Source organism: Mytilus californianus, unplaced genomic scaffold (assembly GCF_021869535.1).
Source record: "Mytilus californianus isolate M0D057914Y unplaced genomic scaffold, xbMytCali1.0.p SCAF_2, whole genome shotgun sequence".
Taxonomy (NCBI): domain Eukaryota; kingdom Metazoa; phylum Mollusca; class Bivalvia; order Mytilida; family Mytilidae; genus Mytilus; species Mytilus californianus.
In genome coordinates this window covers 121,527,245-121,554,055 of record NW_026262668.1, presented here as the reverse complement: position 1 = coordinate 121,554,055, position 26,811 = coordinate 121,527,245, and the positions used below count along the sequence as shown (strand labels likewise).

The 26,811-nt window shown below is 32.6% G+C and overlaps 2 long non-coding RNA genes across 2 annotated transcripts; one reads left to right on the top strand and one right to left on the bottom strand.

Annotated features, from left to right (window-relative positions):
* Positions 1-10,489: 10,489 nt before the first annotated feature.
* Positions 10,490-10,803, bottom strand: LOC127728748 (uncharacterized). The gene is made up of 2 exons (XR_007994354.1): positions 10,723-10,803; positions 10,490-10,560 (listed from the first exon to the last, which is right to left on the bottom strand). It is a non-coding gene; the product is annotated as an uncharacterized LOC127728748 (long non-coding RNA).
* A 5,080-nt stretch (positions 10,804-15,883) lies between these two features.
* Positions 15,884-22,127, top strand: LOC127728732 (uncharacterized). Its single transcript, XR_007994334.1, has 3 exons — positions 15,884-16,008; positions 20,975-21,037; positions 21,861-22,127. It is a non-coding gene; the product is annotated as an uncharacterized LOC127728732 (long non-coding RNA).
* The last annotated feature ends 4,684 nt before the right edge of the window (positions 22,128-26,811 follow it).

Sequence of the window (26,811 nt, the reverse complement as noted above, 5' to 3'; positions counted from 1 at the left end):
AGCTATAAAGGGCCCCAAAAATGACTAGTGTAAAACCATTCAAACAGGAAAACCAACGGTCTAATCTATATAAAAAACGAGAAACGAGAAACACTTATGAACCACATCAACAAACGACAACCACTGAACATCAGGTTCCTGACTTTGGACAAGTGCAAACAAATACAGCGGGTTTAAACGTTTAAATAGGAGCAAACCTTCACCCTACCCGAAACAATAGTGTAACATCACAACATAGAAAGACACACTATAAAATATCAATTAAAATGCATTTTGATATTTAAGTTTTATACATTCGCTCAACAAAATCACTGGAACTTGGGAATTATTGTTTTTCTTCTTTCAAAATAATGCAGTTTTCTTAGGTAAACGGACAGAAAGTCACAGGACAAAAAGTCACAGGACATAAAGTCACAAATTTGATAGGACAAAAAGTCACAGGACAAAAAGTCACAAATAATTTGTTGACAATTGTTTGAATATATAAGAGAAAGATCTTGAAATATTTTCATTTTATTACATATATTCATTTTACAGTTTAGGAAACTGTTCATTAGCCTTGATAAATGAAAATTTATTAAATTTTAATCATGCAAAGGATATATTTCTTGGCACCATGCAGCCATTTAAGTACTAGTCCTCTTTGACATTATGTTTTCTTAACAATTATTTTATCATTATCGATATTTATTAGAAAACGAGAAACGTATATATAATAGTTCAAGAAAAATACAAAAAAAATTTTTTTAAATATGTTTTTTCTTATTCAAGGAAAAATAATCTCCAACTGAATTGTGCCGGACGTTTTGTCCTGTGACTTTTTGTCCGTGACTTTTTGTCCTGTAACTTTCTGTCCTACATTCTTTTCTTAATATCTATCTTATAATGCCACCATTCGACCATCAGCATTAAATATCGAATTTTATTTCTATGTACAATTTGTCAATAAAATTTTTCAGGTATACTGCTTTACAAATATATATCAATTGAAAATGCAACATCGAAATTAATAGATTTATAGCAGAGGAAAAGTAGATTTTCATGAACTGCATACTAAATCAACTAGTGTGAATTTTACCACGCGTAAAAATTTAAAAGAGATTTGACGAAGAAACTTTGTCATGCCGTTTTATATATATTTAAAACCATTGTTTTCCGAATGTCAAAAGTAATCAACCTTAACCTTAAGATGTTAGTAATGTATTAAGTACTTACTTGTTACTTGAACAGTTATAAGGAAATTGAGAATAGAAATAATAAACATTTTGTAAAAGTTACACACACGATTATCCAGAACAATAAATGGTAGCGTCCTCTTTGTTTTTCGTGTAAGCAACATTGTTTTGATCACCTGATAATTTGTAACTTTTTGACTACAGGCACTGTTGTAGATGTTTATCTTCCAAATATTCAGAATCTAATCACAGATAATAAAATCAGTGTATGACTAATTTTGTAAATTTTATTGCGTACAATTTTACTCAAATATATTTGTTTGTGCAGTAAAACTCGTGTGTAAAAAATAGCATTAACTGTTTTCAACAAATATTATATTTAACAGAAATCTTTTTGAAAAAAAAATGTTTTCCCCTTTATTCTTATTGCTAGTATATTGAAGTATATTTAACACGAGACGACGGAAACCATTTACCCCATTCGTTTAAGCAATGAATGCGACATCAATTTCAAATATTAAAAAAAAATGTACCTCTCTCAAAGGCCAACTATAAGTCTCAAAATGTTGAAATGTCTTTACATGCTTCTCCCGCCCAAAATGACAGGAATACTTTCCATCTACTTGCTTTTTACATGCTTCTCCCGCCCAAAAAAGACGGGAATACTTTCCATCTACTTGCTTTTTACATGCTTCTCCCGCCAAAAAGACAGGAATACTTTCCATCTACTTGCTTTTTACATGCTTCTCCCTCCCAAAAAGACAGGAATACTTTCTATCTACTTGCTTTTTACATGCTTCTCCCGCCCAAAATGACAGGAATACTTTCCATCTACTTGCTTTTTACATGCTTCTCCCGCCCAAAAAGACAGGAATACTTTCCATCTACTTGCTTTTTACATGCTTCTCCCTCCCAAAAAGACAGGAATACTTTCCATCTACTTGCTTTTTACAGGCTTCTCCCGCCCAAAAAGACAGGAATACTTTCCATCTACTTGCTTTTTACATGCTTCTCCCGCCCAAAAAGACAGGAATACTTTCCATCTACTTGCTTTTTACATGCTTCTCCCTCCCAAAAAGACAGGAATACGTTCCATCTACTTGCTTTTTACATGCTTCTCCCGCCCAAAAAGACAGGAATACTTTCCATCTACTTGCTTTTTACATGCTTCTCCCGCCCAAAAAGACAGGAATACTTTCCATCTACTTGCTTTTTACATGCTTCTCCCTCCCAAAAAGACAGGAATACTTTCCATCTACTTGCTTTTTACATGCTTCTCCCGCCCAAAAAGACAGGAATACTTTCCATCTACTTGCTTTTTACATGCTTCTCCCGCCCATAAAGACAGGAATACTTTCCATCTACTTGCTTTTTACATGCTTCTCCCTCCCAAAAATACAGGAATACTTTCCATCTACTTGCTAACGCAAATGAGACCAAACTTTACATATACCCTATCTCTTTGTGATCTGGTGAAAATTTATATTCCAATGGTTCTTTTAAGAAATCCACCATGCATTGATACGTGGAACAGATCACACTTTCTAAGAACAAAAGATATATTGAGATCAACATAAGGTTTTCAAAGAAACGGCTGTCAGACAGTCGTGAATGTCACACGTTAATTTCTAAATAACCAAAAATCGTAGAATTTACGATTTAAGTCGGAATATCGACCCTGATCTCTGAAGTCCATTTGCGAAAATTATACTTTTGTTATGTAATCAATATATGTATAAGTGTGTGTGTCTTTGAGCTTATGTCTTCATGATAAATAGATTGATTGTTGGTGTTCAACGCCACTTTCAGCACTATTAGCTTTATCGTGTTGGTCACTTTTTTATTGGTGGAGGAAGCAGGTGTGCCCGGAGAGAACCACCGACCTTCGGCAGGAAACTATCTTTATATTCGGACTATAAGTAATCTCAAATGGTCAATATGAAAGAGTGAGATGCAAGTCAAGTTTAAATGTAGTTATTGTGAATACATGCTGTTTTGTTTGTTTTAGGCATTGGTGTGGTAAGCATTTTATGTATGTGTTTGTAATCATGTTAAGGAATTGATTAAAGTAAATAAAATAAATTAAGAGGTGTTGCCAAAAAAAATATAATAATAATGAATAAAATAAAGAGTATATAAATAGATGGATACATTTTATGCAGTGTGATATTTTGTGGTGTAAAGACATACCTTTAATTGTAAGTTTTCTCTCTCGCAGTATTCATTAATCCAATTTCATTCCTTGCAAATTAAATAAAGTATAATATTAGATTTTTTGAATTAAACCTTATCCCCATTTTGAATGGTTCCTCGCTCACTATCCTCATACAATTTGAACTTTGTCTATACTTTATCCTGTTTCTTAGCTATAAGAATACAAGGCGTCTTGTATACATTTTGTATAGTGAGGTCGGAGAAACTGATATCCCCTCTCCCTCTTTCAGAAATATAAATATATAAATAAGTAATCTTAATACAATTTCTATATTAAAGACGGTGCCCTAAATCCCAACCCTGGAGGAAATTAATGAGCGAGGTCCGTAGACCATTGACATGCAAAATTTATATTATGGTAATTCGTTACAGTCTTATTTATTCCAAATATCAGCAAACTATACTGATACTGTGTGATTCCACTGCGCTAGTCTTATGTATTTGTCTTGGTTGGAGAAGTCACCCCTACGTATCTTGTCTTAAGTGTCCGTGTGTTTGTAGTTTTTGTCGGCAAAACAATTGTGTGCAGTTTCTATATATATACTATAATGCCTTGTCGACATTTACAAATTTACAAAGTAAAACAAATTTGTTTTGACTAGATGCTAAGATAGTCTGAAGTGCATGTCCATGTTCTTGGGAAAGACAACTGTCTCAGTAGTGTGTTCCTAATTGTAGCAATATAACACTCAACATATCAGCTTATGTGTGGCTTAATATAGGTTAGAATTTCAAATAAACTTCCTTGCTCGTTACAGAATCATTTTGTACTTGTGTTACTGTAAAAGAGGGACGAAAGATACCAGAGGGACAGTCAAACTCATAGATCGAAAACAAACTGACAACGCCATGGCCAAAAATAAAAAGACAAACAGACAAATTATAGTACAGATGACACAACATAGAAAACTAAAGACTAAGCAACACGAACCCCACCAAAAACTGGGGGTGATCTCAGGTGCTCCGGAAGGGTAAGCAGATCCTGCTCCACATGTGGCACCCGTCGTGTTGCTTATGTTATTACAAATCCGGTAAATAGTCTAATTCGGTAAGTCACATTCGTGAAAAGGGAAGGGTATTGTAGTTACGACATAAGGAACATATCCGATATCATCTGTGAAACGGTTATTCCATAACGGTCAACCAACTCGTGATGGCGTCCGTAAAATTTACGAAGGGATGATTTCAACTTCACCATTTGGAACTCTTGGTTTAATAGCTTCCTTGTGAGCAGCAATCCTCTATCAAGGGAATCATGATAGGAAACACAAGCCCGGGAATATCGTATCAATTGGGAGATATATACTCCGTATGCAGGCGCTGCTGGAATGTTGCTACATAGAAATGGAAAGTTCACAATTGGGAAGCTGAAATCATCTCTTTTGTCGTAAAGTTTTGTTTTCAACCGACCCTCACTTTTTCTTAATTTGGTATGTTTATTTACACGTAAATGTGTGTGATCTGAGGAGTATCCAGTAAAACAATATGCTTCCACATTATTGTAGTAATAAAGAATAAATATAAGAGACGTTGTCAATGATTCCTATAAAAAAGAGACTACAGAAGACTTCACTGTGATCAACGTTCTCCCAAATGGACAAAACCATTACCTGATTAAATAACAACGACATCCTTGAGCATTGAGGTAGCAAAAATGCATTTGCTATGTTAAATCAGTTTTATGAGCCAACAACCCTTCCATCTTATCTTGAGTGAAACAACAGAAGAAAATACACAGTACACATTTGTCCAGAAAAAGAACTGTATTCAATAATACATCGATAGATTAAATTGTATTGATGGCACATTGATGAATATATCTCTTTCTACACGAAACATCACACACGTTTAAGATCTACAGAAAAAAATGAAGTATCGTTTATAGGTCAGTATAATAACAACTTTATTATTTATATGTTTCAGTATTTTCCGACACTTTCTAATTTGAAACACATAACATATTGGTAGAGGTGAAATTATCTTATGCAAGAACGTTAAAAACTTCTAAACTCACTTTTGAATTGCCGGTATGTTCCTATATTATATCTACTCTCTCTTAGTGACTAAGAAAAACAGATATACGGAAATCAATTGTCCGTAGACATAGACTTAGGCATTGTAAGTAGAACCAGCAATGAGCTCAAACAACACACAGAAACCCCTTAATGGTTGTTCTTAGTATTTATTGCCCATTTAAATTTTGGATTTTCATGGCAGATCTTCGCAAACTTTGGTTATTTTCATTACATGTTAAGACTCATGTCGATCTTGACCTATGGTATAGACACTAATTATTGGTTAAGTTCATTACATGTTAAGACTCCTGTCAAATAAGATCTTGACATATGGTATAGACACTAAGTCTTGTCTATTATTGAAACTGCATGTTAACCTCTATATATCCTTTCTATTTTTTTATGCTGTTGGATTGCTGTCTCAATGCATGTTTGCATATAAAAATCACAAAACGTAAATTAACATAATATAATAGTTTTAGTTTTCTTCTTAAATGTGCAGGAAGCTAAGTTGCAAGTTATCAGATTTAAATGATTCTTACATGATTTTGTTTATCTAGAAATACTTGAATATGATTAGTCTGTCCGCATTCTTTTGTAGGTTTAAACTTCGATAGAACATGTTGCGGAAACATGTAATTTCTGTGTCGATTTCACTGCAATACACATGAATGGTTGGGTTCCATAAAGATGTAATTTAAGGAAAAAGATAACAAATGCTTGTTTGGAGAATTATAAGGAACATTGTTTAATCCTATAGAATTCAAAAATACGATATCGGAAGTAATTTCATACATCACATGCGCGTGTTTATATATTTTTGGAGAGTGGTTCTCGAAACCAAACATCGCATACTCAAAATTACCAAAAACTTGGAAACCCAAGATATCACAAGAAAAGAAAGTCAAAGCCAATAAAGTAATACATGAATGATGTGCATCTGGATGATTAACATTCGATTTTGACAAATTTGCATTTTTTGTTCAATGAAATTTTGTTCACGTATCAAAATAAAAATTATTGCCAATACAAAAGCCAATTCAAATCAAAAATTAAAAATCCAAATTCTTCAAACGTTCAAGAGCAATAAATACAAAACAACACTTTAAAAGGACTACAAAAACCTGTGTATTTGGTTGATAACCTTGTAATGGGCATGTAATGGTAAGAGATTTTTTGTTTAAAAGATTTTTTCGAAGTGAAAATTCAAACAGTTCACTGTTCAATTATTTACAATATTCGACTCATTGCTTCGTTTTCCTTAAAATATTGACAATGATAAGAAATGAAAAAAGGGGTATACGTAAATGAGACAGCAATCCAACGGCATAGAAAACCCAGAAAGACTTAAAGAGGTTAACAAGGGTCAAGCTCTAAAAAGCTTTTACACCAACACAGTGACTATCATAGAACTGTCATCAACAATAAGTTTTAGTTAGTTTAATGTCTAGTTACAACTAGTGCATGTACATTTAGTACGAGAACGAATTCACAGTATCTGAATGGATGGTAATGCACGGTAAATGGAGGGCCCATTGCTCTTACGTCCATGACTGACGGTTTTATTTTTGTTCACGTCAAATTTAGCTTACCTCTATAATAGACGTTGATACCGTTATTCCCATCGCATTGCTCTTACCTCTATGATAGACGTTGATACTGTTGCTGCCCTCACATGTCTCTTACTTAAATGATAGACTTTAAAACTATTGCTACCACCACATTGGTCTTACCTCTTTTATAGACGTAGATACTATTAATCCGCCCAAATTGGTCTTATCTGTATGATAGACGTTGATAATGTTACTCCCACAACATTGCTGTTACCTTTAGGATAAACTTTGATACCGTTGTATCCACCATTTTACTCTTTCGTCTATAGTAGATGCTGATACTGTTTCTCTCATAGCATAGCTCTCATCTCTATTATAGACGTTGATTGTTGCTCCCAACACATTGCTCCTACCTATATAATAGAGGTTGACACCGTTATATCTTTATTATAGAAGTTTATACTGTTGCTCTCACCACATTGCTTTTATCTATACAAAAGACGTTAATACTCTTTCTCTCAATCCATAGCTCTTATCTTTATCATAGAAGTTTATACGGTTGCTCCCACCACATTGCTCCTACCTCTATAATAAACTTTGATAATATAGCCCCTAAAACATAGCTATTATCACTATGACAGACATTAATTATGTCGCTTCCTCCACGTTGCTCTCTTTCTTTCATTTATCTTAATGAGTAATATTCGTATTTGTTTCTAGTTTAAATTATCATTGAAATGTGGACTTTTTATTTAGTTTCTCCAGTTTAGTAAATTTTGTGCATACATCTCCATCAACTATTTGACTAACCTTTATTTTGGCTGGTTACTTACTTTTACTGCTCGCTTGATGATTGTACTCGAATCTCTCTTATATTGTTTTGTTGATAATTCACAGTTTGCTGAATAAATCAAGCATATGCTTTTCTGTTTATATTTAAAGAAAAGACTAGGCTAAAAATAAAGCAAACTGATCATACCATCGTCTCTAATCTATTCAGATTTCTTTGAAGACAGTAGGCTTTAACCATGTCTGGTTCCATACAATTCTAGTTTCTGTGGAGAGATTAGCATTGATAAAGTGACAACTGAAAATACTTATTACAGTTACGAGAATTTGTGATACTTTTGATAGCTTTTTAAATAAGAGAGAAAAGAAATATTTTTTTGTTATATTAACTAATAAATTACTTTTGATAGCTTTTTAGATAAGAGAGAAAAGAAATAATTTTTTGTTATATTAACTACAAAATTCAAAAAGATTTTTTTACCACTGAATTAGATTTAAAATTCGATAACATCAAGACCTATGATCAGACATAGGCAGATGATATTAATACATTGGCCTTAGAGCACGTCATCGGATAAAACCTTAATGATTACATGTTTTGTAAATCAAACACATTACAATTTTACAATTTAAGGTAGATGGGGTGTCTAAATTATAATCCATAGAATTTTTTAATAGTTTGCCAAAATGTAGTTTATATCAAGCTTTTTTAAAAAATAATAATAAAAAGAATAGGTCACGGGGCTTATTTTCACGCTACAGGTTGTACAAAATTGACAGATTTTGTATAGATTATGCATGGAAAACCCAATTTTCTGCCATAAAACGAAAACTACACCATAGAATTTTGAGATAAAATATGAGAAGATAGCTCTATTTTTATGCTTTCAGATAAGAAAAAGAAAAAATGGGGTCACGGGACCCGTTTTCTTGCTACATAATAAAATAGGTAAATTCCTAACATATTCTATTGTAAAAGTAACTTTATCTGAATTGTCTGCCCTTACATTTGAGTTGCCTCCCCTTATGTGGCAAAGTTGGAAAAAATTGAATCAAACAAAAGTATTCTGTTTTTTATAAAATACAACCATAAATGTGATAAAACATGTCATTTTCTATATTGAAATGAAAATTCTTACACATGAATTAACTACTATTCTCAAATCTTGCACATTTTCTTAAAGATCTAGACCGATTGTTTTCTGGTATTTCAAAATCCAAGATGGGGGGAGACACCCTATCTACCTTAAACAGTTGAAAAAGAAATGTTAAGTTTAACAATATATATATTTACACTTACCTGGTTGATGAACTTAAAAAGAAACAAGCATTTTTTCCAAAATGTTTTCTAGTGATTACAAACTAAAACCAACTTCCCCTCACTAAAAAGTAGAAGCAAATGATCTACTCTGACATTATCACCGTAGTAACAAAGTTCAGTTAAGAAAAACTGACACTTGAAAAACTAAGATTGTGCAATACATTGCTCCTTTATAATAAAACCATATAGGAAGCTGTCGATACATTTTTACTTATATTTTGGTATTGCACAAGGTCACGCTTTTCTCAATAATCTACGTATGACGTCTTTACACTGAATCCATTGTGTATTTCCGATTGGCAATTAAGTCTTGGAGAACATTATCTATTTGGGTATTAGTTTTATTAAAACCTTACATATCTATCTTGGATTTTGATTGGTTAATAGCTATTATATTTTTGAAACCTTTGTTTTTACCATACAACATTTGTTCATATCTTACTATCGCCTGGGTATCTGCTGAAGGGTTATGCATTTTTACATCGCGATGACCGTGAGGGCATTCCGATTTATTGTTGCCAGAGAGATTTCCATTACGTAACTTTCGTGTTTGACTGGTAACCGATCTATAATCTATAAATACGCGGACATCATCGAGTGCAAAATAACATTCCTTATCGCTTGTTATAAATTCATTTCTTCAATGAATACTCATAAAATATTTTTTTTAGAACATAAATTAATAATATGAAAATGTTTTGTTATATATATATATATATAAGTAAAAAATCATTAATATCTATGCACACGTACAGAAAAAGTTGTGTTGACACACGCGGAAGAATATCTCAAGAACGTTTGCAATCTCCCAAGCAGAGTTATGATCGGTCCTTGTTCTCTCTCAAGGACCGATAACTCTGCATGGGAGATTGAACGTTTTGCGGGAAAATATGAATGCCTACTCAAATCCAATCTATTAGAAAAATCGATTTTTTTCAGAAGAGTGTACACCATGCACTTGCACTGCACTATTATTAATATAGTAGAATAGAATGATATACAAATAGTTGAAAATTATATATACATGTAACTGTAATATACAAATATTAATATAATATGTAACAACAAACCAGAGTATCTACTGATTTGTATCACTACAATATAATAGTTATTGTGAGGTTGAATTCCCTGTCATTTATTTATCATCCACGCACGAACTTGTCTCAGATTTTTATACGTCCGTCAATTTTTGACGGGACGTATTATGATATACAAATGTCCGGTGTCCGTCCGTCCGTCTGTCTGTCCGGCGTAAACATGTCGCACCGTAACTTGAGAATGACTTATCCACATTTCATGAAACTTTAGATAGTTGTTTCTTATGATGGTCAAACGATCTGTATACTTTTTGGTGAAAATAAGATGAAAACTTTTTGAGTTACTGGACTTAGTAACTATAACAGGTGTGTGTTTTTTTTCACATGTCGCGCCGTATCTCAAAAACAATTTATGATTATTGCTTAAAACTTTACACACTTCTTAGTTATATTAATCTTAAGATCTGTATACTTTTTGGTGATAATTCAAAATTTTATTTTAGAGATATTGAGTATTTTGTTAAAAAAGGGGGAGGGGTTTTTCACATGTCGCGTCGTATCTCAAAAACAGTTTATGATTATTGCTTAAAACTTTACACACTTCTTAGTTATATTAACCTTAAGATCTGTATACTTTTTGGTGATGATTCAAAATTTTATTTTTGAGTTATTGAGTATTTTGTAAAAAAAAGGGGGAGGGGTTTTTCACATGTCGCGCCGTATCTCCAAAACGATTTATGATTATTGCTTCAAATTTTACACACTTTTTAGTTATATTAATCTAAAGATCTGTATACTTTTTGGTTTTGATTCAAAATTTTATTTTTGAGATATTGATTTTTTTTTTAAAAGGGGGGTTTTCACATGTCGCGCCGTATCTCAAAAACGATTTATGATTATTGCTTAAAATTTTACACACTCCTTAGTTATATTAATCTAAAGATCTGTTTACTTTTTGGTTTTGATTCAAAATTTTATTTTAGAGATATTGAGTTTTTTGTAAAAAAAAAGGGGGGGGGGGGGTTTTCGCATGTCACGCCGTATGTCAGAAACTATTTATGCTTATTGTATAAAAATTCACACACAAGACGGCGAGCGTATCATGCGCTCATGGCGCAGCTGTTTATTTTTATATCTGTACATTAACCTCACTTTCAGGTATAGAGACGTGATTTTTTTTTCCGAGACAAGTGCTTGTGACCATCCACAAGAACTTGCGGTCATCCGATGTTCAGTACTTCAGTACTTTGATTAACTCTCATTGTTGAGGAATTTGCCAAATATTTATATGCCTTGTTAACCCACTACGGAAACGCTGGACTATTTGTACGCCTTTCTTAATTCGACAGATTTTTTTCTAACGTCTTAATAGCGAAGAATAAGGAATTTAAATTTCGAATGTTTAACTTAACCATATCTACTAATTTGCTGACATGGGCTTTCATTTTCTATCCCTAAAAAGAAAAAAAAAATCAGTCAAAACACTAGGGTTTTTATACCGCCAGACATATATGGCCTTAGCATGATGTGACATAACTTTTGGGAACTTTTGGTTTTCAATGATCTTCAGTAATTGATTTTGACCTTCTTATGGTTTTGATACAAGTCCCTCTAATGAGTCTTATGGAGACGAAAAGCGCGTCTGAGTGCACTTAATTATTAAGTCTGGTACATTTGATAGATACATGCAGTTGGTTTAACCAAAATGTAAAGTACACCGGCTGTTAAAAAAAAATAAATTGAATTTTCAATAGTGAGCTTTTTTTCAAAATGTATATGTACGAGATGAATATCAACATTCTTAGTGATTAGGAAACATAATTTTTACCAGTAAAATTTTCGGTAAACTATAATTTTTACCTTGTAAATGACATGTTAAAATAATGTGGGTAAATAAAAGTATATATTTTTCAACATATTTTATTCAATAAGTATAATAATGGGAGCATTAAATATGGATCTAGTAGTTAAGTGTGATGATAATTTAAAATTCGTACAACGGGGGCGTCAATTTATCCTTAGTAGGGAGTCAGAACACCATGGCTCCGACACAAGTTGTTACATCTATTCCAACACACCTTTGTTTCTTTTTTTATATTTATCGGAACATTGTACTAGATTGAGTATAAAAAATACACCAAAACATCAAATTCGGACGTCTAGAGTGCAAATTTTCCGAAGTAAGAAAGGGGGGGGGGGGGGGGGGGTAGCAAATACCATGGCTAAGAAAGACTTGTGATATTGTTATTGGATCATTATAACTTTACTAAGTAGGTTGAAAAGGTGACATCTCTTGGAAGGTAATTCAATTTTCCGAGCTCGTGACATTTATCAAAAATATCACTTTCACAGAAAATGCTTTGTGATATATTTTAAACAATATTTTTTTCATTTCAAATTCTTATTGTAACAATTTTATTAAAAATATCCCAATTTTTGTTCAAGTTCTAAAGGGTGAGTCAATTTTCTAGAATATTTTATAAGTTATAATGATCACATATGTATTCGAAAGAAAAATATTGGGAATAATATCACAACACAGTTTTTTCTGAGCCATGGTACTTTTACCGGTGTCAAAGTTATATCGTAATTTGTGATTTAAAATAAATAAAAATCAGAAATAAACTGTTAACACAGAGATATGTCTCGCCTTTTTGTACTTTTGATAATGCAAATGTTGAAATTAAAATAGCAATACTTTAACATGTAAGTTATGCAAATATTCAAAGTCAATGAACCATGACTGAAGGTACATGGCAAAACAATCTCCATGGAAATGAGATGTGCTAATGCTAATACAACTGCATACCAAATACCATAGACTTATCATAAGTCGTTCCCTTTCAACAAACGTAAACACAAACATTGACTTGTAAACTATGTAAAAGTTTCAAAGTCAGTGAACAATGATAAAGGGGTGGGGCTATATAATCTCCATGGAAACGAGACTTGCAAATTCCAATGAATTTGCATACCAAATATCATTGACTTAACATTAGTGGTTCATCTTAAACTGATCTAATCACAAACTAAAACATGTAAACTAAGCAAAAGTTTCAAAGTCAATAGACCACGACTGAGCGGGCGGAGCCAAATAATCTCCATGGAAATGAGATATGCCAATGCTTATACAACTGCATACCAAATATCATTGACTTACCACTAGTGGTTCCCCATAAACCGACATAATCACAAACTAGTACATGTAAACTAAGCAAAAGTTTCAAAGACAATAGACCATGGCTGAGAGGGCAGGGCCAAATAATCTCCATGGAAATAAGATGTGCCAGTGCTAATACAACTGCATACCAAATATCATTGACCAACCACTAGTGGTTCACCTTAAACTAGACCTAATCACAAACTAATACATTGTTGACGCCGCCGCCGTCGCCGCCGACGCCGACGCCGACGCCGACGCCGACGCCGACGCCAGAAACAGCATACCTATGTCTCGCTTTTTTACTCCGTCAAGGCGAGACAAAAATTGTTTTGATATATTTTCCAACATAAGTGGTTTTTTTTAATTTGTGCATTATATATTAATCATGTACCTTATCATAATAGCTATGATAACTGAGTTTCTAAAATGTGGGGTGTCAAATTCCAACGTAAGGGATTCCAAGAACTATGACTCAGAAAAGTGTTTGGGATACTTATTTGAGTAATAAAAAATTGATGTTACATATTTTCCAACATATTTTATTCATTTCATTCCAGATAATTATTGTAGCATTATCATTAAATATGTTCAGTATCTAAAATACCAAAATAATTTGTAATTCTTACATCAATGGGGTTGGTGGCTTGGTCAATTTACATTGCTAAGGAGACAACATAACTGGATAAGGAAATATAAGGAATAAATTATGATAAACGAAACTAAAACTGTTTTTCTCAGCAATGGTATTGTAACTCATCCAACAAGAAAATTAAACCAAAGTTTCAAATTCTAACAGCTTTTCATACATCTAAACGAGTCGTAGTGCTCCAGTAACAATCCTTAATGAATAAAATGTGTTTTATTTTGATCCACAACCATTGACAATTGAATCCCTCCAGAAAGTTATTTGTTTTTGACATTTCAAATCGAGTCATAATGCTCCAATAAGAATTCTTAATGAATAACGTGAAAATTTGACCAACACGAATGACATAAATTCAAATTAACTCGTTTTTTTTAATACTTAATCGAGTTTTAATGCTCCATTATAAATCTTATGTCATGTTTAGACCAGCTGCCATGGAAAATTTACCCACACATCAGAATTCCAAACGAACTAAATTTTGAGATATTCAACAGTGATTATACTAGAATAAGAATATATATTTTGTGATTTGTATTTGTCACAAACAATGTGTTATCTTGAATGATCATACAGATTTGAAATGAATAGGTATCTGTATTCTTTTACAGATGCTAGAATTTCAAGTAATATCTGCATCTTAGATACTTATTTTCACTATGTTCTACAAAGTATTAGAAATGATAAATATAATGTTTAAAAAGGTATGACAGAACTTTTGTATTAATAGTATTTTATCCCTCCTACCGTGGGAATTTAACCCCCTCCTCGCATATATGTCAAATTTTCAATTTATCACTGCATCTAAACTATTTAATCTATTAATAATGGTCCACTTAACATCTTTTCCTTTCATGGAAACCCGACCCCAACCTGATGTCAGAATTTGAAATTAGCTCAGCATCTGAAATATTCTAATGAAAACACAAACTGGAAATGGTATCACACCACTTTTTCATATTCATGATATTTGTATCCCTCCCCTACCATTAAAAACTATTCATCTTGTAATAATGTTCACATCTTCAAAAAGATATAACAACACATTGGGGCCAGTTTTCCTTAAATGATTTTGATTTTGGGGTAACATTTTAGGGAGTCAATCATTATCTTATGAAATCGGGATGGTAGAAAATCTTAATGCAATTGGAAAAAAGGATGGCGAGTTGGATTATGTCAAAAATTTTGCTTTGCCTGAAATGGATCCTTAAAATTGTTATTTCAAAAAATTCTGTTACATGTGAAGAACACGAAACTCTCCAAACATGGAATATTGGTTTTAACATCCTCGTTTCGACCGGACGTGGATGCGTATTTATCAATCCCGCACATCCATAAGATCACCACCTTAGCATGGGTAGTATTGCCAGATAAATCTAGGCTGACCATAGTCCTACATATCTATATCAAAGTCCACTTTTTTGTGTTACAAATTTTTTTATTTACACTTAATTTGTTTTAAAGAATTAAGAATAAACTGACAGATGTTTGTAACGCGCATGCCTTCAAATTAAAAAATCACACGTGATTAATATACTGCATGTAACGCAACACAGACAACAGTCATGGTTCGTATACCTATTTGATCTATCAAATACGAATTATGAGAAAAATTTTCTTATAAGTCTTGGTGAATATTTTCAATTTTTCAAAGTTTATGTCTTGGAGGCTGCAAATTGAAACAAAGATTACCTTGTTGATTTTACACACTTATTACTGTTGTTTTTACAAATATAGTATTTATTCTTCTACTTATTTATTCAGTCTTATATTATCTATTGAAAATAACATACCATATTGCTTACTCGCAGACGTCTTAAGAAATTATACATCAGTAATAAAAAGGGCGTCCCGCCATTTTAATTTACAAACAAGCGCCATATTTTTTTGAAAAGCCGCCATTTTTAAAATCATGACGCCATTGGTGGTTAAAAATAAAAGCAGTACTTCCTGTTAAATGAATAAATTATGCCCAAAATTACAAATAACCATAAACCTTTCCACTGTAAAATTTTTGGGTATACCAGTTCTTTATGGATACATGTTGTAAGAAAGGATTTTTTTTAATCTTCTGCAGTAATCAGGAAGGCATAGGAAAGTATTCTTAAAACTCTTTAGTGTTACTATAAGTTATCAGTAGATTAAAATTGAAATAGTTTGGCCACTCTATAATTATTTCTGTGACAATACACTCATCATAGATGCCAGGATTAAAATTATGTATGACAGACGCGCTTTTTGTCTACAAAAGACTCATCAATCACCTCGATTCAAAAAGTGAAAAAGGCCAAATAAAGTAGGAAGTTGAAGAGCATTGAGGACCTAAAATTGCGAATGGTTTTGCCAAATACAGCTTAAATAGTCCATTTCTGGGGTAGAAAATCCTTAGTTTTTCGAAAAATTCAAAGTTTTGAAAAAAGTTAATTTATAATTATGACAATATCAATGAAAATTCATGTCAACACAGAAGTGTTATCTACTGGGCTGGCGATAACCTCGGGAAGGTCAACTCCACCAACAAATACGTTTTGCATGAACATCGTGAACAAGCATACATGTATATCATGCAACACTTGAAGACATAAAAACAGTCATAAAAAAATAGTTTTTTTAAGTATTCAAGCACTAAGCTAGATCTTGGTTGCTTCCCAGCAATAATATGAACAAATTGAAAGTTCTTATAGTTATATGATCTCACATTTATAGCCAAAAAATAACAAAATACTTCATACTGAGTTAGAATCCTTACCGTATTTGAAATTTGTTTTACCTTAACAAATATGGGACTCATAGATCAACAATTAGTTCATAGATTAAGATAGTTTATAAAATATGTTGCCTGTTGTCACTTGTATATAATTGTCAGTTCTATTGGATGCAAACTCTACGTTTAACATATTCCGTGACGTCTTAAGTTTAAAGGTGAACATTTAAATATAGATAATTTATTATATATCTAAATTTAGTTAGTAAATGTAAACAAGTTGGTTAAAAATAAATGCAGTACTTCATATTATTTGAGTAAAACCTTTCTACTTTCAAATGAATTTATTTTTGGTTAACCAATTCTTCTATGCATAGATGTTGTTCTCGTTAATTATTTTTTTTCTTTCGGCTAGCAATAATCAGGAAGGCATAAGAAATAATATTTAAATTCTTTTTTGTTATCATACTGAGTTAGAATCCTTACCGTATTTGAAATTTGTTTTACCTTAACAAATATGGGACTCATAGATCAACAATTAGTTCATAGATTAAGATAGTTTATAAAATATGTTGCCTGTTGTCACTTGTATATAATTGTCAGTTCTATTGGATGCAAACTCTACGTTTAACATATTCCGTGACGTCTTAAGTTTAAAGGTGAACATTTAAATATAGATAATTTATTATATATCTAAATTTAGTTAGCAAATGTAAACAAGTTGGTTAAAAATAAATGCAGTACTTCATATTTATATTTAAATTCTTTTTTGTTATGTTATATATAATTTAGTAAATTAAGAAATGAAACAATTTTGAACGAACATCGTGAACAAGAAAATATCATGCAACATTTGAAGCCATAACAACATTCATAAGATTTTAGGTTTTTAATTATTCAAGCACTATGCTAAATCATTGTTGCATTGTAGCAATACTATGCAAAATTAAAAGAACTTCTAGTTATACGATCTCACATTTAAAGCAAAAGAAAGGTAACAAAATACTTCATACCGTGTTAGAATCCTTACCGTATTTGAAATTTGTTTCACCATAACAAATATGGGACTTTTTCATAGATTCACAATTAGTTCACAGATTAAGATTTTATAAAATATTTTTCCTGTTGTCACTTGTATATAGTTGTCATTACTATTGGATGCAAATCTACGTTTAACATATTCTGTGACGTTTTAAGTTTAAAGGTAAAAATTTAAACATGGATGATATATCATATTTCTAAATAAAGTTAGCAAATGTAAACAAGCAGATCTTTAAATCTTTACGAAAAATATGGTTTTCCATTTTTGATTTTATACACAGTCTAAGACGGCGCGTGTTATCATATAATACTGCCTATCTTTCCTTCCATCTTTCTTTTATCAAATTTCGAGAAATTTGTTTGGCATATTTGAATCTGTGAAAGATTTCATCCGCAGTCTAAGATGGCGCGTATTATAATATATGCAATGGCTCGTCTGTTCGTCCATCAACCCGTCCGCTGTCCGCCGTCCCCAGGTCGCACAAAGGCTAATATAGTCTTTAATAAAATGTCGAAAATTTTATGGCTTATTTCAATCTGTGAAATAAGGCTTCCCTACTATTTTCAATGTCGTTCCATAGTTATGGGATGTAGGTCAAGTTTTTATAAGTCGTGGACTAACTCTAGCTAGATTTACTTGATACTTTACACTATTGTTTCTCGACATTCTCAAGATTAGTCATTAAAGAGTAATTTTAATTAGATTTAATTGTCAGATTAATAAAAAAAATCAAATGTGGCGCAATAGTTTGAGTATGCTTGGTTCAATTAACTTCCAACTTTACATTGTTGCTTTGACTTGTGAATGTTAGTCCCCTTTCTTTTCTTAAAATCACAGGATTTGCCTTCTAGAGTAGTGGGACTTTAACGGTTAGATTAAATATACTTGAATACGATATTGAATATCCACTTTCACGTTGTCTGCATTTATAACATGTTAATATCCTGCCAGTTGGAGTAATTATCCTGCTTCTGTCAAAATAACACGTAGCTTATTTTGTTAATATTTATTTGACATATGCAAAAATGTCAATATTTTATTTTATCAAATAAGTGTTAACACTATTATTGGTATTTCCTCGGCATGTATCGCTCTGCTCAGCTCACGTGATTCAAATACGTTTGCCCGGTCTTCATAGATTTGACCGGGACTTTTAATCGACATCATAATGTTTGAACAGACGTTGATAAATTTGACCCGAACTTGTCAAGTCCTCTTGCGATTTGCTTATGAACAAAGAATGACTATTGTTTCTATCATGAAAAAAAACCACATCATATTGATGTTGTATAATATCAGCTGCTGGTTACAATATGAAGTCTTTATGGACTCTTTCCCTAGGCTCACTCGACAAAAAGTTCAATATTGTGACTTGCTTTGACTTAAAAAAAAAATTAAAAATATTAAAAAAAAATATTGTGACTTGCAGCTGATATATTACAATATCTGCTAGTCGATACAATTACAATTCCTTTCAATATTTATACCTGTATGTTTGGTTTTTCCAAATATCTAACACCCTTACTCACGGAGAGGGTGGTTTCCTGCAATGGCCTTGTTTGTCCGTAACATCTTTTCGTTACCGTTCAATTTGGTTAACAGTAATAACTTTTCCATACTCTTCTTCCAAACAATCTTGTCAAAATAGAATTTTCTTATTCAATTAAATGATCCTTTGAAAAATCTGATTGCAGATTTACTTGCTGATCTTTAATGAGATGATTAAATCTGTAAATTTTCTCCTTGATAACGTTTTAGCAAAAAGGTTTATCGGTAGGTTGTAAGTATTCACATGGGGAACCAATTGCATCCCTTTTAACTGCAGACTTTTACATTATTTAGTCTCTGGTAGAACATTCTTTCATAGATACAACTATTTGGTTCTGAAGTTTGGTTAAATAATAACATAAACGGTACCAATTTTTCTCCACCAGATGCGCATTTCGACAATCAATGTCTCTTCAGTGATGCTCGATGCCAAAATTAACCCTGTAGACGGGATAGCACATCTTAATGATTACGGGTATGCTGTTTATAAACCCCTTAAATAGATGCGATCCATATAGAAAAGTATAACAAAAATACTGAACTCCAAGGTAAATACAAAACGGGGAGGTCCATAAAAACTGACAAAACTGTAAACTAGTTATTCCTTTGAACAAACTTATTCTTAAAGGACACAATTTATCACAGTAGTGAGATATTTGAATATTGTGTTGATCGGTACTATAACATTGATTTTGTTTTTGATTAATCAAAACATAGCTAAATATTTATTGCTATACATTTATTAAAACTTATGGTCATAAATCCGGTCGATATTATGTATTTTTATTTTGGCATTGCTCAACGTCATGCCTTTCTCAGTCTGTTTATCACATCTTTTCATTAAATTCATTGGATATGTACTGATTGATACTTTAGTCTGGGACAACAAAATTTATTTATAAGCTGTTATTGGCTTTAAACAAGCTTCAATAACTGAGGATCCTCTTAGAACTGTACTTTGTATTTTGTCTTTATCGTAGTTGTTGTTTTTGCTTCGTACCAATATGATGAGTTAAGCTATTTCTAACTGATTTAAAAGTTTGTTCATATGCAGGTCATATGTAGTACTGCTACACCACTACCTCAGGTTAGGGGAGGGTACATGTTTCACCCCGCCGCTCTCTATATATGCCTATAATTCAATGGTGTATTTTTGTTTGAATTGTTTTTACATTTTGTAACGTCGGGGCCTTTTATAGCTGGCTATACGGTTTTGCTCATTGTAAAAGCCGTACGTTTTTTTTCCATTTTTGGTTCATAAGGGTCGTAAGGAATTATTTATCAGAATAATTTATAAATACTGTAGTTTAAAAAATATACTTATTTTGGAATTAAGGTTCATAAGGGAATGTTGGGGACCAAAGGGGGTTTATTAAAAAGTATGTATGGTCCGCCACAAAAAGCCACGATGTGGTTTAAAGTGAAACTTGCACATATATTGTAGTTATGCAACACGTATATGTTTCTGGAATTGAAGGTAAATAGGGACTGTTGACCTGAATATTAATTTATTACTTAGACGCACTAACTGCAACCCTTTTTACATCTCTAGCGCCTGGCTTTACATCTTCATCGCTAAAGATTACATCTGTAGCGCTGGACTTCGTATCTCATATTGCTCGATTCCGCTGTTTCTGTTGCTAGACCGGTGATAATTGAACTCGTTATTTTGGTTCAATGTTCATATTTTTGTACTTTTTTTCTTAATGATCATAAATTGCTGATAATATTGACAGAAATAAAATATTGCTTTTAACGAATTCCAGGAAGAAGACCTGGAGATCAAAATGGGAAAAACTTTCATCTGTGGTTTTGATAATAATCCTGACCAAAGTATGTATATAAACATTATAAAAGATTAACCTTAATCTTTTTGCAATTATATTAAACGAATGATACCGATGTCAATGCATACGACACTTGTTTCTAGAATGAACACCTGGTCTCGTGACTAAACGCATGGAAATTCAAAATCATAAAATGCTTGTGATGATAATATCCAAATGAACGTCAATTTGGTATGATTTAATTTTCAATTGTTTTCCTTGTACCAGTGTTTTGGTCATTATTCGGTATTACAGAATTAACAGCTTGCTGGGGGTAAGGAGGGGAGGGGGTGTTTGTTTGCATTATACTAACTTTTTTAATCAGCATTCAAAAATTGCTCAGACTGAAACTGCATACTAAGCGGGTAAAAACAAATATCATGGCACTTGTCTATAACGTAGGCTTGACTGAGACAGACCTATAGGAAGTACAATACGTATAAAACGTCTTTTTGAATAAAAAAATACAAAGTAGGAACATCAACATCAGATGAGGCGAAAATAATAGAACTAAAATCTTCAATGTCCATTTTACCAGAAAGGTTTGATTATCAAAGCAAGGGGCGCTAACCCTGTCAACGAACCGGTTTCGTTTCTTTTTGACTTAATGCTATGTCCTCAGGTTAGTTTTCACCATGATTTGTATGTTTTTAGTGGATGAATGAAATTTGAACATTGCTAAGCTACTCTTGCCTCTAATTTGATGTTAACGATATGTTCGACAATTACAATTTGAACAGATAATCAGAGAATGCAAACTAAATGAATTAACAATATTGGTATTATTAATAATACTAATGATGATAACACTGACTTTTTTTTACTTTCAGGATGCACACAACAGAGCTGTTTATTTTTAGAGAGATGTTTCAAGTGTTGTAAAATATTAAATGACACAGGATCGTACTGCCGATCATGTTTGTGCTTTGGGTGCGAAGACAGTTACATAGATGTATTTCCTAAATCTGGCCAAACAGAGCCTTACGGGATGCACAAACAATGAACTCTAGATATGTATATGTGTGTTTGTCTAACTAATGTATATTGTGGCAATTGTGTAATTTATGATGAAAGCAATAAAATATATTTGTCTTCTATCTTACCTAATGTGAAATGAAATCTCGGGATGTCATTGAAATCACAAAAAAGTCTTTAGCCATAATGAAGTCAGTAAATTACAAACGCCAATGTTTTTTCCTGCATAATTTATCTTATGTAAGGTAAATTATATGTTAATTCTAGAAAATATTATAAACTTTGCTACGACAATTGAAATGACCTTGCTTGGATAATCCAAAAAGCAGAATCATTTAGTCAAAGACTGCTAGTCAAAGACTGCTAGTCAAATTCATTATGACAAAAGTCATTTACTGAAACATAACTTAAATTACTTAAATAAAGTAACATTACAGAATAAAGTCACAATGGTAAACTCAAAATCTGCACTGGTGCAGTGAGGACTCTAAACAACTTAGTCTCACTCACCTAAGATCACCCCCAGTTTTTGGTGGGGTTCGTGTTACTCAGTCTTTAGTTTTCTATGTTGTGTTTTGTGTACTATTGTTTGTCTGTTGGTCTTTTTATTTTTTAGCCATGGCTTTGTCAGTTTATTTTCGACTTATGAGTTTGAATGTCCCTTTGGTATCTTTCGTCTCTCTTCTGATTCCTTTCTTAGTTGTTTTTGAAACAGAAGATAATCCCTTTTATCAAGGAAATCATTTTATTTGATGGAAGCAATTGATCGAACAGCAAACAAATACCATAAACGCATATATAAAAACACATATAACTAATAGGTATATTAGAAATAAGAAAAGCGAAACGCACATCTGATATCACAGCGATGGTCGTTATTTGTCTCCTGTCATTCTGTATGAGCTTTGTTATGTCTTGTCTTGTGTTTGACATTGCTAGAAGCGTGGGGGTAAATTACAAAAAAAAGTGTTGAAATCAGGAACTCCATAATAATTGTTTTCGGAATTCGCAAGGGATATGGGCTCATATTCCCTGTGAAAATCACGAATAACATATACTAACAGGGCTTGGTATGTGAAAAAGTTAACATCCTAATTTTCTAATACAAGTATATTATTAGTTACATAGTGTCCTAGTGACCTTATATGATATATATGGGGTCAGGAAATTTCATATGCGGTGAGAGCGAAGCTAGTGACCTAATACGATATATATGGGGTCAGTAAATTCCATATGGGGTGCTTCGCTCTCACCTCATATGGAATTTACTGACCCCATATTTATCGTATTAGGTCACTAGCACACTGTGTAAAGAATTATCTTACCGACTATCTTAACATGTAGCATTTAGACTAGTGGCCTATCACAGTGATCATGTCTTCAATATTAAGATTAAATTGAGAATGGAAATGGGGAATGTGTCAAAGAGACAACAACCCGACCATAGAGCAGACAACAGCCGAAGGCCACCAATGGGTCTTCAATGCAGCGAGAAACTCCCGCACCCGGAGGCGTCATTCAGCTGGCCCCTAAACAAATATGTATACCAGTTCAGTGATAATGGACGTCATGCTAAACTCCAAATTATACACAAGAAACTAAAATTAAAAATAATACAAGACTAACAAAGGCCAGAGGCTCCTAACTTGGGACAGGCGCAAAAATGCGGCGGGGTTAAACATGTTTTTTGAGATCTCAACCCTCCCCCTATACCTCTAGCCAATGTAGAAAAACAAACGTACAACAGTACGCACAGTAAAACTCAGTTTAAGAGAAGTCCGAGTCCGATGTCAGAATAGGAAACAAAAGAAAATAAACAAAATGACAATAATACATAAATAACAACAGACTACTAGCAGTTACTGACATGCCAGCTCCAGACCTCAATTAAACTGATTGAAGGAGATTATGTCTTCATCATATGAATATCAGGCACAATCCCTCCTGTTAGGGGTTTAGTATTATACCGTCATAAAATATATGAGAAGAACATAACCCGTGTCATGCCAACAACTGGTTTTAGAATAAATATGTTTAATTCCGATGCAAAGACCCTATAAGTGAATCAATATAAAGCCAAAATATGCAATCTATAATGACCTGACAACAGTATCGTAACTATATCCCTTCTTAATAAGTCTGTTTAAAGGTTTTGTTAGCTTTTGAGGTGAATACTGACATTTTTGTGCTTTGTAAAGAATATTACCATAAAAGATTGGATGTGAAATACCCGAACGTATAAGATGTCTGCATGTTGAGTTATATTTACGAATGATGTCCTTATACCGATGATAAAATTTAGTAAATGTTTTGACTAGTTTATGATATCGAAAACCCTGGTGTAATAATTTTTCAGTAATATATAAATTTCTCTCGCTAAAATCTAATACATTGTTACATACACGAGCGAATCGTACAAGTTGGGATATATATAAACACCATAAGATGGTGACAAGGGAACGTCATCATCTAAAAATGGATAATTAACGATAGGAAATAAAAAATCCTCTCTTTTATCATAAATTTTTGTATTAAGCTTCCCGTTAATGATATAGATATCAAGATCGAGGAAAGGACAGTGGTCATTGTTAGTATTAGCTTTATTTAAAATAAGTTCAACAGGATAAATTTCTTTAGTATACATATCACCAAGGAAAAATAAGGTATTTTTCCTTAGCAATATTTATATAATATTTTAAACAAAACTATTTAAAAATATTGCTAAGGAAATTGATTCGGTTAACATAACAAAAGAGCAACATTAAAAACTTCTAAAATTAATAGGAACAAATAGGCGTGTTTTCGCAAAAGATGCTTCTGAATTAGGCAAAACAGATCTGCATTATCACAACATTGAAACGACAAATGAAGCACCAGTTAGATCTAAACGGTTTCAATATTCACCAAAAATGCAAGAAGTTATAGAGACACAAATCAAAAATCTCAAAGAAAATGACATCATAGAAGAATCAATGTCTCCTTACCATAGCAGTGTAATCTTAGTGAAAAACCCAAACAATACGTACAGGTTCGTATTAGACTTCAGAAAATTGAATGAGGTCACTAAAAAAGTTTCTTTCTCAATTCCTAAAATAGAAGAGGTTGTTAATACAGTTGGCTATTCAAGAGCTAAAATTTTCAGTTCGCTTGATATTGCTAGCGGATTTCATCAGGTGCCACTTGATGAACAGTCAAAACACAAAACAGCTATCATGACACCACAAGGTCAATACCAATTTAAGAGATTGTGTTTTGGTTTAACAAATGCACCTGCAACATTTCAAATGTTAATGACTAAAGTCTTACAAGAACTAAATTGGAAGGTTGCACTTATATACATAGATGACATATTAGTGTTTTCCAAAAACTTTGATGAACATCTGGAACATTTAAATCTGGTATTTCAAAAACTAAAACAAGCAAAATTAACTTTACAACCCTCCAAATGTCATTTTGCCGCAAAACAAGTTAAATATTTAGGACACATTATCTCTGAACATGGCATACAGGTTGACAAATCTAAAACAGTTGCAGTTTCTAAATATCCCATACCAAAAACAGTCAAACAACTACGTAGCTTTCTGGGTATGTGCAACTATTACAGAAAGTTTACTCAAAACAACAGTAAAATTTGTTCCTCTCTTACAACACTATCAAAGAAAGATGTAAAATTTGATTGGACAACAAAACAAGATGATGCATTCAATACATTAAAACAAAAACTGACAACTGCACCAATTCTTGCATTTCCTGATTTTGAAAAAGAGTTTTTCCTGTCAATAGATGCGTCAGATTCAGCAATTGGTTATGTATTAGGTCAAAAAGATCATGAAGGACTAGAAAAAGTTATTGCATATGGAGGTAGAGGTTTAAGAGATCAAGAAAAACGTTGGCATATCAATCACAAAGAAGGGTTAGCTCTAATTGAAGCTATAAAAACTTTCAAACCGTATATAGCAAACAATCAGTTTACAGTTTACACTGATAGTATAACCGTGCGATGGCTAAATAATTCAAAAGATGCTACTGGACGACTTGGGCGTTGGTCATTGTTTCTACAGCAGTACACTTTCGACATTATTCATAGACCAGGTACCCAGAACCAAAATGCTGATGCATTGTCAAGAAGAGATTATCCGGTAGATAGCCAAGACAAGGAATACCAATCTGATGATGACCTTCCAGAGATTGGTTCACTACATGCTGAAAGAAAGGAACATATAGCAGTCACCTTTGAGTTTGGCTGGCAAAACAGCATCCGAATCCCGGAAGTTCTAGCTATTGATGAGGACCAAGTTAAAGATCCTGATGAGATGTTACCAACACGTCAAACCTTGTACCAGCTACAAAGAAACTGTCCAGACTTCAAACCAATTTTTGACTATAAACTAAAAGGACTTGTTCCAGATGAGGTTCAGAAGGCAAGATCTCTTGTTGCAAAGGCATACCATTATGAAATTATTGAAGGCATTTTGTACCATATGGTTTCCGAGAATTCAAGAAAACTTCCTCCAGGCCACAATTTCGTAAAACAACTTTGTGTTCCAACTGTTCTGCGCCATGACGTGATGTTATGTTATCATGATAGTAAAATGGCAGCTCATCCAGGTGTTGAAAGAAATCATGCTTCCTTACAGTTAAAATACTATTGGCCAAATATGTATTCCGACATAGACAAGTATGTTAGAACATGTGAGCAGTGCCAGAAATCAAAGAACTCTAAACATCAGAGACCAGTACCCCTTACTCCTTTGCCAATTGAAAATGTGTTTGAAAGAATGCATATGGATTTTTTAGAGCTATCAA